We start from the raw sequence: 19,200 nt of genomic DNA, 5'->3' as shown, positions 1-19,200 counted from the left end.
GGCCTGCAAGAGGGGGGCAAGGGGGCAGCAGGTGGACTATTTCAGGCATCAGGCTCCACTCAACCCACGAGAGACATCAGGTCTGGCGCCTGACTCTGGCTCCCGGGAGGGATCCCCGCTCCCTGTGGTACCTGTCTTCTGAGAAGCTCAAATGAATTCTCATAGATGGTTTTATTTCAGTTCTGCAACTACCCAGTGAGAAGGGAGCCCACATTATCATCCACTTGGGGCTGGGGGACTGCACAATCCCCACTTTACAGATACAAAAATGGAGGTACAGGAAATCTTTAACTTCCCCACAGGTCTCTCAGTTGGTAAGTAAGAAAGGCTGCAATTAAATTCAGGGTTTGGCAAGCCCACGCAGCGGGTGATACCGGGTCCACAAAATGAGGTGATGGTTAACTTCTGGAATTCATTTTTGCCAGCAATAAATGATAAGGAGATCTTTTTTTTTTTTTTTAAGTTCTTTTTCACTTGGCCCAGATTGTCAACTTATAACATGAATCCTGCCAGTTAAAAAAAAATTTTTTCCCGTGCATTTCCCATCAGGCATCAAGCATTGGTTCATAATTATTTATAGCACTTTAGTGACACTGAAAGGGATTTATTTCAATTTATTCAGTCTTTATTAACACTCTGCAGGGAACAGAGTGCAGCCATCACTCCCTGCAGTGTTAAAAAGGGAGGGACTTCAGAACGACAGGAGGCAGAACTGAACCCAGTAGAGATGCCCAGGAGGCACATCCCACAGGATTAACCCTGGGGAAAGATTAAATAGGGTTAAAGCAGGTTCAGGTGAGTCTGTCACCGATAGCTTCTTTATTCAAGCGGATTTACGGATGTTCTTCGAAATCCTTCATTTCTAAACTGGGCTTGTGGTGACAGCACCAGCTGAAACTCAGCTGCTGCACGTGGGTTGGGGCCAGTGTGGAATTTCCCTGTTCTTAAGGAAAAGACAAGACGAAAGTGGATGGCAGAAGGGCTGGTGACTTCCAAACTGCTATTCTTGGCAACGGGCAACTTTGAAAGGGACAGGTTCACATGAATCTACACCACAATTATTACCGAACCCCAATACAGCAAATTATATACAACTATCTTACTTGTATATACATCCTTTGCTTGGCTTATTAACATACTTTGACTTAAAATTTTTTTTTAATGTTTATTTATTTTTGAGAGAGAGAGCAAGAGCACATGAGTGAGGGAGAGGCAGAGAGAGCGTGAGACACAGAATCTGAAGCAGGCTCCAGGCTCTGAGTTGTCAGCACAGAGCCCGATGCGGGGTAAGAACCCATGAACAGAGAGATCATAAGCTGAGCTGAAGTCAAACACTTAACTGACTGAGCCACCCAGGTGCCCCAATATACCTTGACTTAAATTCGGATGCGTTACTAATACTAAAGTTGAAAGCTGTTCAGGTGTTCGGCAAACCCAATATATAAAGTCTAGACGTACAACAAATAAGGGAGTGAATATTCACAGTTAAATATTCAATTATAATATGTATATGTCTATATACTTTAAACCAAAGAGATTTTTTTACATTGTCAACTTCTCTTGGACATGAAAACACTTGGTTTTAGATTATTAATTATCCAATAAGCCTCTTTTTTGAGGGGTAGGCTGTGAGAGGGAGCGTGAGTTAAGATAATGGTTTGGAAAAAAAGCATCTCTGAAATGACCTTCAAATATATGGCTGCACTGGACTCGGTCCAGGACAATTCGGTTGACACACAATTTAGAACACTGGTCCTAACTCAGGTCCTTTGCCGTGGACGAGGGAAACAGTTCCACGTTTCGATGAATTAGTCTTTCCCAGCACTTCCTTCTTGGCATTATGTGTCGGCTAGAGATCACATGACAGCAATTATGGACCCAGGGGTCTTCTAATCCCCTTGGTGTCCTGGGGAGGAGGGCATATAGATGAAAGTGGCCAGATGATCCTGGCCTTTCTGTGCTACAACTGCAGACTAATCCTAAAACAACATCATCCAGCCTTCCTCGAAATATAGAAAACCAGGCCACAGGTGGGTAGGAAAACCAGAAGCTGGGACCAGAGACAATCGTGTCCCTCTTCTATTGGATGCCTGATTGAGCAGGACAGCGGACAAGAGCCAAGGAAGGACCATGAATGGAACACTATTTTCACCAGCTTCAGATTTAATTCTAACGTGCTGATTTACAGTGGTTTTTAATTGTTGGACCTTGATCTAAAATTCCTTCACTATGGAGAATTAATATAGTAAGAGGGATTTACGTTTATTTTGAGTCTGATGGGGAGAGTTTTGCAACACTCCCTTAAACCAGGATTCTATGTGAATGGACTCAAAGTGCTGAGCTAGTCCCGGTGGGCAGGGAAAAGATGGGGGGAGAGGGTGGGGGACTGCCCACCATTCACTTAATACCAAAGTCTCCACAGTAGGTCCTGTCCTAGCTGTCACCATGCAAGAAGCAGGAAGGAAGGACTGTAAATAGTCACGGCTGGGTCCACAGGGCCTGATGTCCACAGCCAAGGCCTCCTCCTACCACAGCCAATCTTTCACACTTGTTACAATAACTCCGTCATTTAAATAAGATGCAAGCTAATGAGATTCAAGTGCAAAATGAAAGACAAACTCTTAAAACCATTAACTTGTTTTAGGAAAATCCAGTTGAAGGTTTTGGACAAATTTCATAAAGATGAGTAATTCTGGGGGCACCTGGGTGGCTCAGTTGGTTAAGAGTCCAACTTCGGCTCAGGTCGTGATCTCGCAGTTCATGAATTTGAGCCCCAAGTTTGAGCCTCGCATCCCGTGTGGGACTCTGTGCTGACAGCTCAGAGTCTGGAGTCTGCTTCCGGTTCTGTGTCTCCCTCCTTCTCTGCCCCTCCACAGCTCACGGTGTCTCTCTCTCTCAAAAATAAATAAATATTAAAAAAAATTTTTTTTAAGAAATTAAAAAAAAGATGAGTAATTCTGGAGGCGCCTGTGTGGCTCAGTCTGTTAAGTGTCTGACTCTTGATTTCGGCTCAGGTCATGGTCCCACAGTTCATGAGTTCAAGCCCCGAATCTGGCTCCCTGCTGATACTGCAGAGCCTGCTTGGGATTCTCTCCTTCTGCCCCTCCCCCGCCCCTTGAGTGCAGTCTCTCTCTCTCTCTCTCTCTCTCAAAATAAATAAATAAAGATTTAAAAAAAAAGATGAGTAATTTTTTACTGTCAAACAAAATGTTACAGACTGTGAACAAAATAGTAAAATGCTAGAGAGATTCTGCCTTCAGATTCCTCTGTAGTGTAAGCCCTTTTTCCAAGGAGCTAAAATCTGAAGTCCTAACCAACGTATTATGAGTGTGGCTTAGGTAAAAAAAGACAAGAAATTCCAACCAGCTGATCCAAACACCAAGAGCATCATTTTGTAATGGTTTTTCTGATGTAATGGCTTTGAAAAACTAACGTATTATGACCCTCAGTTTTCGTTTCATAGATAAGAAGGCTTGTTAAACCAGATTTAGTAATTCAGATATGAACATGCTTATCAGAGGCTTGGGAGTTCCCTGGATTCAGAACATGTCCATTTTGTTTTGTTTAACATTTCCTGCTTGACCATGAAGCCTGCTTATACCAAGTTCAACGCATCTGTAAATCGTCTCCTCCACTGCCTTCCATTACCTTCCCAAGCCCATCCTCACTCGCTTTTTATTCAGTGAGTTACAAGTAAGAGCTCTGAACCCGTGCGTTAGCTAAGCCAGGTCACCATTCCCGGGATGGTGGGAGGGCGTGGTCCGGCTCAGGCTGGCATGTTGATTACACAGTCTATTCCTGGCGTGGAGTGGATTTCAGGACGGAAGAGGACAGAAGCACGGACAACAGATGACAAGTCATTCTGCTTGCCTGTGGCAAGAGTTCTGTCTGCACATTTAAACACGGGTGTGTGTGAAGTCGGGGAACCCACTTCCAGCCTGGCTCCAGGGGTAGCTGGGCAGGTGCCTACTTGTAGCTCGAGCCTTACTCAGTGTAACAATTTATCTGTTACAAGTGATTCCATCACTAGGGTCGGTAGATGCCTTTGAACATTCATCCAGTCACCAGCGTTGATCCAGAGGCTGCTGCCCTTGAGACCATTCACTGAGCAATTTACTAGGTGCCAAGCCCTGGGCTAAGCACTGCATCACCCCCCACCCCCTTTTAAACCTCACAGCAACCAGTGAGATAGGTACTGGCATACCCCAGTTTGGGGACAACACCAAATCCTTGGGGGACAACATAGCTTGGGTCCCACAGTGAGTGGGGGAGCCGGGATTTGCACCCAAGAGGTCTGATCAGAGTCCACACCCTTAAACAACTGACCAAATGTGATACCTCTCTCTGCCGCTGGCCAGTGCCCTGAACTGAGGGCCTGTTGAGGAAGAAACGGTGTCTGCGTACAAGGTATTCACAAACCTTCCTTCAACAGCTGAGGCACAAAATACATTTTGGGGGGATTCTTTCAATAGCGTCCCTGATTGAAGCAAGTACAGAACCTGCTAAAATGTCAACAAAGCAAAAACAAATTCAGATAATCCACCTGGAAGTCATTCAAATTTGTATTTTGTGGAAGCCGATTCTAGCCCACATAGGTGCACACCTGCAGAATGCTTCCGAATCAGAGAACTCAAAAAGCTCAAAACCCATCCGAGCTGGCCTCACACTGCTTCCCCACACTCAGGCAGAGGCCATCTGTGCAGAAAAGGAACCTGGAGGTGGCAGGAACATGGCGCCTGGAGAAGGAAACGCATTCTTGGACAGTAACCCTTTTGGCAAGGTAATTGGGGTGAGACCGACGGGTATGGTATATGTCTGACTGCCCACACAGGGTACAGGGGAGGCTGTGGGATTACAGTGGCCTCCAAACTTCTCCCGGGGTGGAGGGGCAGTGAATCCTGGGGATGAAGGATTCTAGGCAGTCCCTCTAAGTCACAGTATAAAGGAATACTTCCTGCAGAGCTTGGGCCCCAGGAAGCAAGAAGCAGGAAGCACCTTTGCCAAGGGAGCCCTGATATTCTTGCATGAGGCCCTTTCCACGCCCACCCAACTCAACTCACAGCCACAGGCTCAGAGCTGGTCCCACTGGTTGGTGCCAAAGCTTCAATCTGTCACAGGGGCAGGACCTAAGATGAGAATCTGCCGTCCCTAAAACTTCAGTGATTTGACACTGACCATAGTGGAATCTATGTCATGAGCCCCCAGTCTTGATTTCTAGCCTCCTCTGAGTCAATCAGACCCAGCTGCTCTTTTGTGTGATAGAGCGGTCTTGAAAACCTGGGTTTGGGGGTTCCTGGGTTTAAGGTCCCTGGGATATTTTCTCTTTGTTTTATAAACAGAGGCACAGAGGCTGAGTGAAATCCCTTGCTCCATGTGTCAAGGCTAGATCAGAAATTGTGAGCTTTAGATTGTGTTCCAATTACAGACTCTCTCAAAAGCTCATTTTGTGAATCAGTGGCTCTGGAACTTGAATACTCTCACTGGGTCAATGTTACAGAGCACGCTTGGGTTTCCAGGCTAGCCCACGAAGGCCTGTTAAAGCCACATGTAGCTGAGAAGGGGAGGTGGCTAGTGTCAGACATCCCAGCTCTACCATTCCCTGGCTGTGTGACCTTTAGTGAGTTACTAAATCTCTCTGTACGTCAGTTTCTCCATATGTAACAGAGACAGTAACAGCACCTACTACCAAAGGGGGCTGCCGTGAGGACTAAATGAGATCATCTCTGGGGAGCACTTAGAACAGTGCCTCCTTAAAGGCACTTGAGGAACATAAGCTGCCACGTTAAGCGGACCAGAGTAACAACGTTTCAAGTACTAGTGACATTTGGGGTCGGATACTTTTTGATGTGGCAGACTGTCCTGTGGCTTGCAGGACCTTTGGCAACATTCCTGGCCTCTACCCACTAGATGCCACAACTCTTCCCGAGCTGTGAAAATAAAAAATGTCTCTAGAAATGTCAATGGCCCCAGGAGCTGAGACCCACTGTTTTACAGGAAAACAGCGGAGAGTCCGGGCTGGAAGATCAGGTTTCTCTCTCTGCGGCAGCCCGGTTGGTGAGGCAGGAGTCTTCTCCCACCACTTGCTCAGGTGCCCCTCCATGCGAGTGTTCCTGCAAGGCACTGGCAGAAGCACCTAGGGTGGTGAGTTAGGGGTGACTAGTCAGGTGGATATTTCTGGGGTGTAGAGGTGTCGGAGGGCAGTTTTTGAAGCGGGATCATGAAAAGGGCTGGGTGGGAGAACGGGGAGCGGCAGAGGCCGATGGGGTTTCCCACCTCCGTCCTTCTGACCTCGGGTACCGGGAGCGCCTACAGTCGCAGAGATGGCAGGGCAGCACTGTGTGGTTTCTCTCCCTCCCTCCCTCTTCAGCACTCTTCTGGACAACCAGGGTGACATGAGCCGGGAAGTGCTGTACCGAGAAGGGGGGTGGCTCGGAAGCAGGGGAGGGAGGGTGTGGAGGTGCACCAAAGGGCAGAAGCAGGTTGATGGGTGCCATTTGGACACTGAGCAAGGGACAAACTGGACTGGATTTGTTCCCAAACCTTCCTGATGCCATGACCTTGAGTAGGCACCCCCCTCCCATTCTACTTTCTCTTTGCCACCTTTTTGACCTGCATTTTCCCATTTTACCCATTGATTTGTTACATGGGTATGGACCAAATACCTATTGGATGTCCAGCACCGTATTAAGCCCCTGGGCATGTTTTTATTCGTTTTTGAGTGATTCTTTTTTTCAAGGTGGGAGTAAGGACAAAACTATCTAGTTGGAAAACTATTACACGTTTCACTAGGAAACTAACATCCCTTCACACACACAAGCTGTGAAGCCACTCAGACCATATACATAAATGCTGAAGGAAGGGGGAATAAAACACAATTTCTTAAAGCGGTCAACAAATGGGCTTCATGAACTGATGTTAAAAGGGCAGAAAGGAAATCCAACCTAAACAAAGGGCACCACAATCCTGTCATACCTCCAGGCTGGCACTGCCCTCAAAGGGCATGGGGGTCAAAGGTCATGTTCAGTAGAAGGAGCTCTTCTCCAAATGGAATAGATCTGACCCTTCTCAGTTTAACTGATTCTAAGTTTTCTTCTTGCAATTTATGGGAATAATCCATTTCTTTTGTTCCTGTCAAGGATGCTGAGCCTAATACCAGAAACCAGTTAAAAGCCACGCCCTTCCATCAAGGGCAGGTGCAGACGAGGTCTGTGTAGGGCAGGCACACACAGTCATGGACTGTCACTCGTCCAAAAAACAGCAAAGCCAACAAAACTCTCCTGCAAACTATCCAAAGGCAACCCCAAGAGTCAAGCCAGGTTACTGCAGTAAACACAACCCGTTACAGAAGCAACTACTGATCAAGGAATTGATCAGCTCCAGGAGTCACTCCAGACCAGGCACTGGCATGGGGGTGGGGTGGGGTGGTAATTTGTTTATTGTTTAGAGAGACAGTTTGGGGATGGAGGAATGGATAAGCAATTCTTCCCTAGCAAACCTAAGCAGCATCATAAAATGCAAAATAATACCTTAATTAATTATGGACATGTCATTTGAAGGGATGGGGATTAAAAAAAAAAAAAAAAAAGCCACCCGCCTGAGCACAGGCAAGGTGGCTTGGAGAGCCAGGCCGCTGTCGCAGGTTCCATCATCCATCCCAACTCAGCCCAGCTGGAGCCGGGGCCTGAAGGTTCCTGGGTGCCAGAGGCTAAGTGAGGTCTCCCAGGACGTAAAGGAGCTCCCGCCGGATGGGGATTGGGCACAGGAGTCGATGGCCCTCGGATCGGTGCATGGACATTTCCTGTCGCAGCGTGGGCACACATGCTGCATCCCTTGAGATCCCCGGGGTGGGGAAGCCGTTTAGTTCAAGCACGCTCTGAGCCGCGCTCAGAGCTGGGATGGTGTTTCCCGATCTGCGCATGAACACCCAGCCCCTGGCCCCGGTATTTCCTCCGTTAGCAGCCCCCCCAGGCCTTGCCTACCGACAGCCCCACCAAAGCGCCAACACATTTCAAAATGGAGCAAAATCACGGACGTCTGGACTGCGCTTTGTTCCTAAGCATTGAGCTAAATGTGCTCGCTCCCCGCAAAGCTCCCTTTCCCCCAACCGACAGGAGGCGACCTCTCCGCCCGGGGTCCGCCCTGAGCAACCTTGGCCATGAACTACCAGTTCTCAGAGCGGCTACGAGACCCTCGCTCTGCAAACAACCAGAATTCCGAGCCCAGCTCTAAGTTAGCGGGGGTGGAGGAGGTGGAGGGGGGCGAGCCGAGAAGAGCCTGGAAGCGATCCTTGAGCCTCTACTGCAACCCGCCCGGGGCGGACCCAACTCTGCAGGGAGGCCGGGCACTACCCCGGCTCCGATCTCCGACGCCACAGCGGGAAGGTTCGGCCTGGCCCCAGGTGGACTCTCGACCCTGAGCCGGGCCATTTCCAGGACATTCAGATCAATCTGTGCAGCTCGTGTGGATGATTCGGTTTCAGAGATGCTCATCCCTCTCGGAACTGCGCCCCCGCCATCAGTTTTCAGCGATAGAATTAACCAGAAAACCGGGCGGACGAGGCTCTTCGCAGGAGGGCGAGGCTCGGACTCCTTTGCCGGAGGCCCGTGCTCCCCTTTCCCGCTCCCCACTCCCCCGCTTCGTTTCAACGGTCGCGGTGAACTCGGGCTTTTAAGTTAAAGTCTTGCACGTTTCCAAAATAATATTCGGCCACAATAATAAAAAATACATGAGGGACTCTGATTTGGGTGGCTGCGGCCGCCGGAGGCCAATGAGGAAGAGCCACCGGCTCAGTCAGGGTTGTGTGTGTGTGTGTATGGGGGGGGGGGGGGTCTCCCTCCTGCGGCCTCCGGAAGATGGAGGGGCCGCGGCCTCGCCAGTCCCTAGGGTTCTCAATCTCTGCTGGGAAGGGGCGGGGCCACGCCCCAGGGTCCTTTCTCGGGACGCGTGTGGTTTCCATAGCAACCTCCCCTCCGTGCCCCCTTCCCCCAGTCATCTCTGGAAAAAATGGGTGTGGCCCGAAGCACCCGACGAACCCTTTTGCCCCCTCCTCACATTCTCCCGCGTGAGAAGCAACAGGGCATGAAGCGGAGAGGGTCTCCGACTGCGCGCTGTCCCCGCCACCTCCTGAGTGTCGCCGGTGCCCCTTGGTGGGCAGCCTGGTGGAGTGTGGCCCCCCCAGGCCTCTTGGGGTGTAGGGACCCCGCAGAGGGTCCCCCGCGGCCACCCGCAGAGATCTCGGAGACCTCCAATCCCAGCCCCTCGGCTCGGTGGACGCTTCCTGGCGCGCGGCCCGGCTCCAGGAGGGGGCCGCGCGGGGTCACGCCCGTTCCAGGCATGCCCTCGGGGCTGTGACTCGAGTTCCTTGACCCCAGCAAGCCCGAGATCTAACAAAGGGCTCGAAAATGAGGGGCGGAAAATAGGGGGAGGGGCGGGAGCCTTGGTTAAACACCCTCATCGATAAGAGCCAAAAAACTAGGGCTGGCAACGCAGATCACGTAAGCCCTACAAACAAAGCAGCTAGTCCCCGAGAAAGATTCCGGGTGAACGCCCCCAGAGCTCAAGCCCACAGCAAAACACCAAGATTCCAGCTCTGATTACCCCTCTCCCCCTTTAATTACAGTCCTCGCCCTGTCCTCCAAAGCCCAGCCACCCGGCTTGGCACGGAACCGTAAAGACGTGACACGCCGCAAAAAGATGGCACCTCGCGTTTGGAGGGGAAAAAAAGCAGGGGTGGGAGTGGGAGGAGGCACAGCCTACTCCTCCCCCCTCCTTGCCCACCCGGGTCCACACCCACTGCCGCAGTGAGGGGCGAGCCCTGCGCGCCAGCCCCGCGCCTCCGACAGGGAGCGCACACGCTGGACGCCAGGCGCAGAGCGCAGAGAAAGGGGCCCGCCCCGAAATGCACCTGCAGCCCCCGCGCGCGTCTGTGCGGGGCTGCGGCTGCTAGCGCGAGCGAGCGGGGATCCGCCGATGCCGAGTCTTTCCACATTGCAAGGCCAGGTGACTCCAGCCTTTCGCCTTTCCGAGCCTCCACATCGGGATCCGCGCACTACCTTCTCTCGGGCACGGCGCTGCTCGCGTCTTGGTGCCAGGCGCGCGCAGGGGGAAGGGCGACTAAAGTGACAGCGCCTGGACCCCTCCCCATCTCCCCGATTCCACTCCCAGCCCCCAAATGTCCCCTGCGGGTTTTTGAAGGAGGAAAACGGGGAGGGGGTGGGCCACCGCCTTAAATCAGGGGCAGCGAAAGCCCCAATGGAATTGCTGCCGGGGAGGTGTAGGGAGGGGCAGGCAGGGAGTCATCTTTTCTAGAACCGGATCCATACCTTCCTGAAGGGCTTATAGCAAACCGAAGCAGAGAAATTGGATTACAGGTTCGGTTTCGGGGGTCGTCATTGGACACCCCCAACACACACACATAGACACACGCCCATTGCGGCAAAAGGTGACGATCCAGAGTGCACTGCAGCCCCCTCCCCCAGGTCACCATCATCCGCGCCCCACCCTTCGCGCTCAACCTCTGCCGGCTGTCGCATGGACACCCCCCTCAGCACACATACACACACATACACACACACACACACACACACACACACACACACACACGCGTAGGTGCATCCCTTGCATGGGTCCTCTTTCCAAGACGCCCCGGTCCCAGTTCCAGGGCGCACAGGGCGCAAGGAGGGGCCCCCGCTGTTGCCTCGGACCTATGCTTACCTCATGAAACCCATCTCTGCGCAGAGGGCGAGGAGCTGGCAGCATGGGGGTGCAAGGGGGCGGACGGGGAGGCAGATTTAGGAGCTACGCGCTTACCTGATAGTCGACAGAGGGCGAGGACAGTAGAGGAAAGAGAGGAGAAAGTGGCTGTGGTGGCGGCGGCAGAAGGTGGGCGGCGGCGGCGGCGGCGCTGCTGCTGCTGGTGCCGGAGCTGGTGGGTGGCGGAGGTTGCGAGCGCGCGCACCAGGGAGAGGGCGCGCTCCCGAGGCCGACGGGCGGCGCAGGCGCGAGCAGCGGGAGCGCGAGCCTCCCCCAGGGAGGGGTGGGCATCGAGCGCTCCGTGGGCGTTCTCTCCTCCCGCCACCAGTGGGCGCGCGCGAGCGCCCCACCACTCGGCCCTCCCCCGCCGCCTGGCTCACTCCTCTTGACGCCTCCCTTCCCTTGTCTCCCTTCCCCCCCGCACCTTGGGCCGCGGCGCTGGCCGCCAAGCGCACGCGCGTTCTGTGGCGCACGCGCACCTTGGGTCTCCTCCCGCGGCTGGAGCCTTTGTCTTGTCTGAGGGGTCTCCGCCCTTGGGAGAGTCACTCGGTTGCCCCCTGGGTTCGCCAAGGGGCTGGTGCTCCGTCCCCAGATCCGCTGCCCCTTATCCTTCCTGTCCCGGGGGGTGATGTCCTATTTCAGAAATGTCCTGGGCGTGTTTCCACGTAGCTCCCCAGTCCGTCCAGCCTGGACCTCAAGGCCTCCCCCTGGGCTCGCCCTGCTTTTCTCTGGCCGGGCATCCCGACCCCCCGAGTTTCCCTGAAATGGTCTCCCTCGTTGGAGATTTGTTTCCCTGAGTCCGCTTCCTTTCTATCTGCCTTCTTTCCGCCTTTTTTGTTACTGACCAACGTGAATTCCTAGTAAATCCATTTTAAACAGGCTAATTCAGCCTGGAGCCTGCTTCGGATTTTGTGTGTCTGTCTCTCTGCCCCTCCCCCGCTCATGCTCTGTCTCTGTGCCTCTCAAAAATAAATTATAAAACATTTAAAAATTTTTAAACAGGCTAATGTAGTTGTAATACAGTAGTGTAGGGTTTTTTTTTTTAATAAGGAGTACTCAAGTCTATTATTTACATAACCTGGATCCTAGAATAAAATTTTAAATTAGACGAAGTTTCCAATGGCGCTTACCACGTTACAAAGCATTTTCACATACACAGTTATTTTTATCTTGTTTGTTGGAACACCATAGAGCTTAGGCTCTGAATTTCCCAAATGCCTGCTGGAGACTCTCACCTGGATAGCACACCTCAAATTGAAACTGACCAGTGGCTTTTATTCATCCGGTCCCCCAGTCCCCCGACTTTGTTTGGCCTTATTTGGTCTATCCAACATTTAATTTAACGCCCCCCCTTCCCCGGAAGAGGGGGGCTTTATATGTTCAGGGCTTGGGTGGCAACCATCTTGTACTAGGGCTATGGGAACTTGTCTTGAAGCTTTAATTCACATAGCACTTATATTTTCTTCTTAAAAGCCCAATAGTGTATATTACACATTAATACAAAAAGTAGGCTGTTAAAAATGCCTTATTCACACAAGATTAGTATGTTGTTATTAGGAGCACTGGTAGATGATGGGGGGGGGGGCTAATTTCTTAAACCACTGGTTCTGAGTCTCCAGAACTGACCTTTTTGTTGTTGCAACTGCTACCATCCTAGTTAAACGCTGCTACTTTGTTTCTGGAAATGTAGTCACCTTAGTAGTCACCTTACTGGTCTCCCTGTTCTGTTTCTCCCTGTATAGCCCACCCTGCACCCCCTAATCAGATCAGTCTTTAGAAGCAATCATTTCAATCATGGTGCTCTCTTGCTCAAAAATATCTAAAGTTTTCTAACTGCCCCCTAAATGAAATTAAACTCCTTAGCCTTCAATTCCCATTATTCAAGGAGCCCACGTCTCTCCAGTTTTCTTTACTCTGTGGCAAACAGATCTTGTTTGGCATTTCCCCACCTCTACTCTGGGGTTTTCCTTTGCCTAACAAAGTCCTTGCTCTTTCTCCCCTCCCCTTTCTCCCCACGCCGCCCCCAATGTCCTAGGTAACCTTCAAACCTTAGCTCAAATTTTACCAAAGCCTCCCTTAGTCACCCTAACTGTAAGGGATATTTCCAACCCCTAGAAGGAGCTTAGAAGAGTTACTCATCTTTCCCAAAGTGAAGAGGGGAGTGGAATTAATAGCTCTCTTGTAGCACTGAAGTTGTGTTATTGTGGCCAATTGTTTTCTTTCCCTTTTTCCTGTATGGGGTTTATTATATGTCCTTGCCTGTTACTGTGTGATCTGCACTGCCTCTGCCTTCTACTTCCCCACTGATGTTTGACTCGGCCATTTGATGGTTTTTGGCTACTAGAATTAATGGACATTATGTAAATTTGTCCCAGAAGAAGCTTTAAGAGGCATTGCAACTTTCTACTACTTTTGCTCTTTCTTTCACCACCAGAATGGCATGTCCTGTAGAGCTGCACCTTCAGCCTAGGTCCCAGAATGGAAAAAAACACACAAGGAAGTACATATAACATGAGTAAGAAATGCACATTTATCGTGTGAATCACTGAGATTTTGAGAGCTGTCATCACAGCAAAGCTGATGATACAGAAATTCAATGAGAATCTATATATATAGGGGCGCCTGGGTGGCTCTGTCAGTTAAGCGACTGACTTCGGCTCAGGTCATGATCTCACAGTTTGTGAGTTCGAGGCCCGCATTGGGCTCCATACTGACAGCTCAGACTGTGGACCCTACTTTGAATTCTGTGTCTCCCTCTCCCTCTGCCCCTCCCCTGCTCATGTTCTGTCTCTCTCTTTCAAAAATAAAAAAATAGACATTAAAAAAAATTTTAATGAGAATATATACTCATATATACATTTCTTTATAAAAATCTATATAATTTATATATATATATATATATATATATATATATATATTCTTACACAGTGTGTTTGTGTGTGTGTGTGCATATGGGCAAAGTTCCACATCCAGAGCCAACAAATAGTGGCCATTTTATCATCATGTCCATTATCAATGCTTTTGCTACACATGATTTTATTTCTATACGTAAAATAAAATGTAACAGTCAAATTAACAGTCATCCTCACTCAAATTTCCTGTTTTTAAGATTTAGGTAATTGTGAACTGACAGGGGCCTGATGACACTGTGGTGCCAAGATACTGAATGATCACATTTGTCTACGTTGAACTGAAGTAATGAGTGCTCAAAACAACCCTAAACAGATCTGTCATTCTGTCATTTAACTGTATATGATGTGGAGTTGGTATTCTTTCCAGATAATTTAATCACCATAGGTAGCTAATGGCTGACTAATTCAGGCCAAGAAATACATCCCGTCCCTTTCTCCCTGCCCTTCCCTCTTGCTGAAATAGAAATCTCATGGCCACAGGGGACCTGGGTGGCTCAGTCCATCGAGCGTCTGACTCTTGATTTCAGCTTGGGTGCTGAGCTCATGGTTCGTGGGGTTGAGCCCCACATTGGGCTCCCCGCTGACAGTGCAGAGCCTGCTTGGGATTGTCTCTGCCCCTCCCTTGCTCATGCACTCTGTCTCTCTCTCTCTCTCTCTCTCTCTCTCAGAAATAAATAAATAGGGGCGCCTGGGTGGCGCAGTCGGTTAAGCGTCCGACTTCAGCCAGGTCACGATCTCGCGGTCCGGGAGTTCGAGCCCCGTGTCGGGCTCTGGGCTGATGGCTCAGAGCCTGGAGCCTGTTTCCGATTCTGTGTCTCCCTCTCTCTCTGCCCCTCCCCCGTTCATGCTCTGTCTCTCTCTGTCCCAAAAATAAATAAAAACGTTGAAAAAAAATTATAAATAAATAAATAAATAAATAAATAAATAAATAAACAAACCTAACAATGACAAAAAAGAAATCTCATGGCCACATTCAGCATTCCATGCCCACCCTACAGAACCATAGAAGGTGGAATGACATAGGGATTAGGTTTCAGAAGAGTTAGGTCCTAATCTTAGCCATCTTGTATGATTTAGGTAAATTCATTAACTTCTCTGGACTTCAGTTTCTTGTGTAGTAGTGTCCCATGTGGGACTGGAACTAAGCTCCAGATACGCATAGAATTTGGGCAGTCTGCTACGAATCTATTCATATACTATTTCAGTCAAGGTAGGCTAAACTGTTGTGATAAACAGACCCCAGAATGTAATGGCTCAAACAGCACTCCCTTCGCAGCCTAGGGGGCAGTGTTCCAGGTCGGTGGGTGGCCTTCTCCACATGAGGCCCAGGAACCCAGACTCCCTGCATCTTGAGCCTCTGCCATTCCTTAGAGTCTTGTTGTGTGGCTTGTTTGAGGCTGGGTCATCATGTGCTGGGTCCAGTTGGCAGAAGGAGAAGGAGCAAATGGAGGAAGCACACTGGCTGTCTTAGAGGCTGGACATAGCGTCTAATCACATTTGTAATTTAGCGTCTAATCACAGGGTTGTAATTTAATCACATGGCCACCCCTAGCTGCAAGGCACACCAATAAATGTAGAAGAGTTGTGTACCCAAGAAGAAGAGAAAGGATTAGGGTGGAAGTTTCTGCCATGCACATCTTGACTTATATTCGGGATGAAAAAGACCCTTGGGAAAAGAACCTGAACTTGGTCTATCATAAGATTCTCACAAATGTGACTATGTCAGCGGACCTTGTGGTAGGTAGTAGATAACTAGAGAAAGATGACAGCCAAATTTCAAATTAAGTTCCAAAGAGAGAAGGCATCATTGGATATCTTTCTATCGGGGCACCTGGGTGGCTCAGTCGGTTAAGCATCTGACTTTGGCTCAGGTCGTGATCTCACCGTTCGAGGGTTCAAGCCCTGCGTCAGGCTCTGTGCTGACAGCTCAGAGCCTGGAGCCTGCTTCCGATTCTATGTTTCCCTGTCTCTCTGCCCCTACCCTACTTGTGCTCTGTATCTCTCTCTCTCTCTCAAAAATAAATAATTAAAAAATATATATCTATTAATGACAAAGTCGCAGGTACTGTTAATACTACATTCAGTACTGATATGTTAAAATTCCAGTAAAGGTTGTAAAAATAAAGACGAGCTTTTCCCCTTTCAAGCTAACAACCCCTATCTTCTTTTTCTATGTAGAGAGGGGCTTAATAAGTCCATTTAATTGAATTAAATAAAGTCTACAATGAGATGAAATGATCATTTCCTTTATGACTGGGTCAGTCTGAGATTTAGCTCTGACAAAAAAATGCAGCACAACAGTGGTTTAAATAAGAGAAAATTTTATTTCTCTCTTACATGGAAGTCCACAAAGAGGAGTCAAAGGCTGATTTAGAAGTTCCAAGACCTTGGGTCCCTGGGTGGCTCAGCCAGTTAAGCGTCCAGCTCTTGATGACTCTTGATTTAGTCTCAGGTCATGGTCTCACTGTTGGTGAGATTGAGCCCCTCGCTGGGCTCTGTGCTGACCGTGCGGATCCTGCTTAGGATTCTCTCTCTCCCTCTCTTTCTGCCCTTCCCACTCGTGCTCACACTCTCTCTCAAAATAAATAAATACATAAACTTAAAAAAAAAAAAAGAAATTCTAAAACCTTCCTGGAGCCCATGTCCATCGGTTTGGTTTCTCTATCATCCTTAGCACACTCCTTTTGGACAGCAAAATTCCTGTCCCCTCAAAGGTCCTTTTAGGGGGACTAAGAATCAACTTGACATGAGACAGATTAACAGCAGAATATCAATTTATATGCATGTGGGGAATCCAGGTAGACATGGAAGTTCCCAAGACAGGTCAGGTAAAATGAGGTATGTGTGTCATTCTGAACTAAACAGAAAGGGGTAGGGGGTCTGGGGTTTCAGAGGAAAGAAAAGCATTTCACAGGACAATAAGAGCAGATATTTGGTAATTAGATGTTTGCCCTGCCATTACAGATGGGTCACTCAGATACAATTTATCTCTGCTAATAACCCCTATTCTGGGAAAGACCCCCAATTTAGATTCTTCTATTTAGGTAAGGGAGGATAAAAAGTTTCTCTTGAGCCTACAGGGTCTCAAGTGCCTTCAGCTCAAAATAATCCATATGCCAAAGTGGCACATTTGGGGATGGAGTGGGAGGGGGAGCTGTCCTGAAACCCTTCACTCCCCCAGAGTCCAAAATGGCTGCTTAAACTCCAAACATCACATCCCCAGAAAGGAGGAAGAAATAAAGATGAGAACATCTCTATCCTTTGAGGATATTTTCTGCAAGTCACATATGACATTCTCGTTAACATCCTGCAGGCCGGGATTTTCACATGGCCTCGCAAAGCTGCCGGTGAGCCTGGGAAATGTAGTCTTTATTAGAGAGGGCCTTGTGAGCCGATTAATATCAGCTCCAGGGGGAGGAGGGGGTATCAACTAATAACCACAATAATGCAAGGAGGCCATCTCACTTGGTAATTCCTCTGAATGAGCAACCCATTCTTTCTTTTTGAAATAGTGTCCTGAAAACATTTTTATTTTTATTTTTTAAATGTTTTTTAATGTTTTTACTTATTAAAAATATTTTTTTAATGTCCATTTTATTTTTGAGAGAGAGTGAGAGACAGAGTGCCAGCGGAGGAGGGGCAGAGAGAGGGAGACACAGAATCTGAAGCAGGTTCCAGGTTCCAAGCTGTCAGCACAGAGCCGGAAGCAGGGCTCAAACTCACAAACAACGAGATCATGACCTGAGCCAAAGTCAGACACTTAATCGCTTAGCTGACTGAGCCACTCAGGCACCCTGTGTTTTTATTTATTTTTGAGAGGGAGAGGGAGAGAGAGAGAGAACATGCGTGGGGGAGGGACTGAGAGAGGGGGACAGAAGATATGAAGCAGGCTCTGTGCTGACAGCACAAACTCATGAACCCTGAGGTCATGACCTGAGCCGATGCTTAACCGACTGAGCCACCCAGGAACCCCCCGAAAACATTTTTCATAACAAGACATTTGCTTTTGAGACATGTGACAGCTTTCAAGACCAACGTGTCTTTATTTTCGATATAAAGCCAAAGGCCCAGATTCATGGGCTATATACCCAGCCTCAAATGTATTTGTCCTGCCTAATTGTCTGCTAGGCGAGGTGTTTTGTTGAGACACCTACAGTCCTCTCTCAAAGCCAACATAGGGAGCTATCAATATACTACAGCTAAATTAGAAAGTGGATATTGACAGACAAATCCATCACAGTACAGAAGGCACCATCACCAGATTTGCCTAAATGTCAGTTCCCCCAGTTGCAGTTAGAATGCAGGTTGATTTACATGTAAATTTATAAACACCTTAGTTATGTAAAGTGAGGCAGATGCATGTTTTAATTGCTCTGGACGTACCTCTCACCACTTACTGTTTAGGCTCAAGTTTTCCTATCTGTCTTTATATTTCCCAAATGCCTCTAATCACCTCTCCTTCCCTCCATTTCCCTGATGAGGCCATGGCTCCTTGCTATGCTCCCCGGGGTTCCGGCAGGAAGCAGGATGAACTTCAGACGAAGGTGTAGGTTACACATGACTCAGCAGTGCAGCTCTATTGTCAAAAAAGCAAAGATGATTCTGGGGCTAGAAATAGGGACAAGGCATAACGGATCCGTGAGCTCATCCTCTCCTTATATTTGGCTTTGCTCAGACACTCTGGATAACCCAGCCCTAGGGGAGTGTCAGGTAATTTGGGGAATGCTCAGAGAGGACGCCAAACACAAAACTTGAAAAAGCTGAGCAGAAATTCCTTTCACTTAAACCATGCCATCATTTGGAAAGTTCCCACTCTATGGAGGATATAGTTAGGATTTTAAGATCTGAATCAAATCTCATTCTCTCTCTGTCTTTCTCCATCTATCATCTGTGGAGAAAGGGAGAGGGAGAGAGACACAGTTTGACATTTGTACCTTAGGTTTTACAAGCTGTTCTTTATTCAGAGAAAATATCATCATCATTTCTTTTCCCAAGTAATACTAAGTTGTAAGTGCTACTAGTGATTATTATTAGTGTTCTGATTTTTTTTTAATTGGAGAATCTGCTTGCCTTTTTTTTTTTTTAATTGGAGATGCATCCATTCATGCTTTCAACATCTAAGACACCTATGACCAAGACCTCAAGCCGCTCACAGCGTGGCAATTTGCAAGTGTCTTATTAACTTTGATCTTACACATTCAGGGTTAGCCAATTTGAAAAGGCTACATACTGATTCCAACTATATGACATTCTGGAAAAGGCCAAACAATGGAGACAATAAAAGGTCAGTGGTTGTGTGGGTGGGTGGGTGGGTGGGTGGCAGGGTGGGGGGGCGGGGAAGAGTAGAGCACAGAGGATTTTTAAAACAGTGAACTATTCTCTATGATCCTATGATGGTAGGTACGTATCATTGTGTGGTTGTCAAAGCTCACAGAATGGACAACATGGAGAGTGAATCCTAATGTAGACTGTGGACTTGGGTGATAATGATGTGTCAGCTAGGTTCGTGGGCTGATGCCGTATGTTGATAGTGAGC

The 19,200-nt window shown here is 48.6% G+C and overlaps 1 protein-coding gene across 17 annotated transcripts in view; it reads right to left on the bottom strand.

The window, feature by feature from the left end:
- Nucleotides 1–10,986, bottom strand: part of MAPT (microtubule associated protein tau) — a 101,053-nt gene extending 90,067 nt beyond the window's left edge. For 3 of the 17 annotated variants that reach the window (XM_043584871.1, XM_043584876.1, XM_043584878.1), the window contains exon 1: nucleotides 10,810–10,980. The gene's annotated coding sequence lies outside the window, so the exon portion shown is untranslated. Of the gene's footprint in view, nucleotides 1–10,809 lie in introns of all 17 variants that reach the window. The other 14 variants (XM_043584880.1, XM_043584882.1, XM_043584881.1 and 11 more) reach the window with 7 other exon arrangements.
- Nucleotides 10,987–19,200: the final 8,214 nt, after the last annotated feature.

This window comes from Prionailurus bengalensis, chromosome E1, assembly GCF_016509475.1.
Source record: "Prionailurus bengalensis isolate Pbe53 chromosome E1, Fcat_Pben_1.1_paternal_pri, whole genome shotgun sequence".
NCBI lineage: Eukaryota > Metazoa > Chordata > Mammalia > Carnivora > Felidae > Prionailurus > Prionailurus bengalensis.
This window is presented reverse-complemented; position numbering and strand designations above follow the sequence as displayed.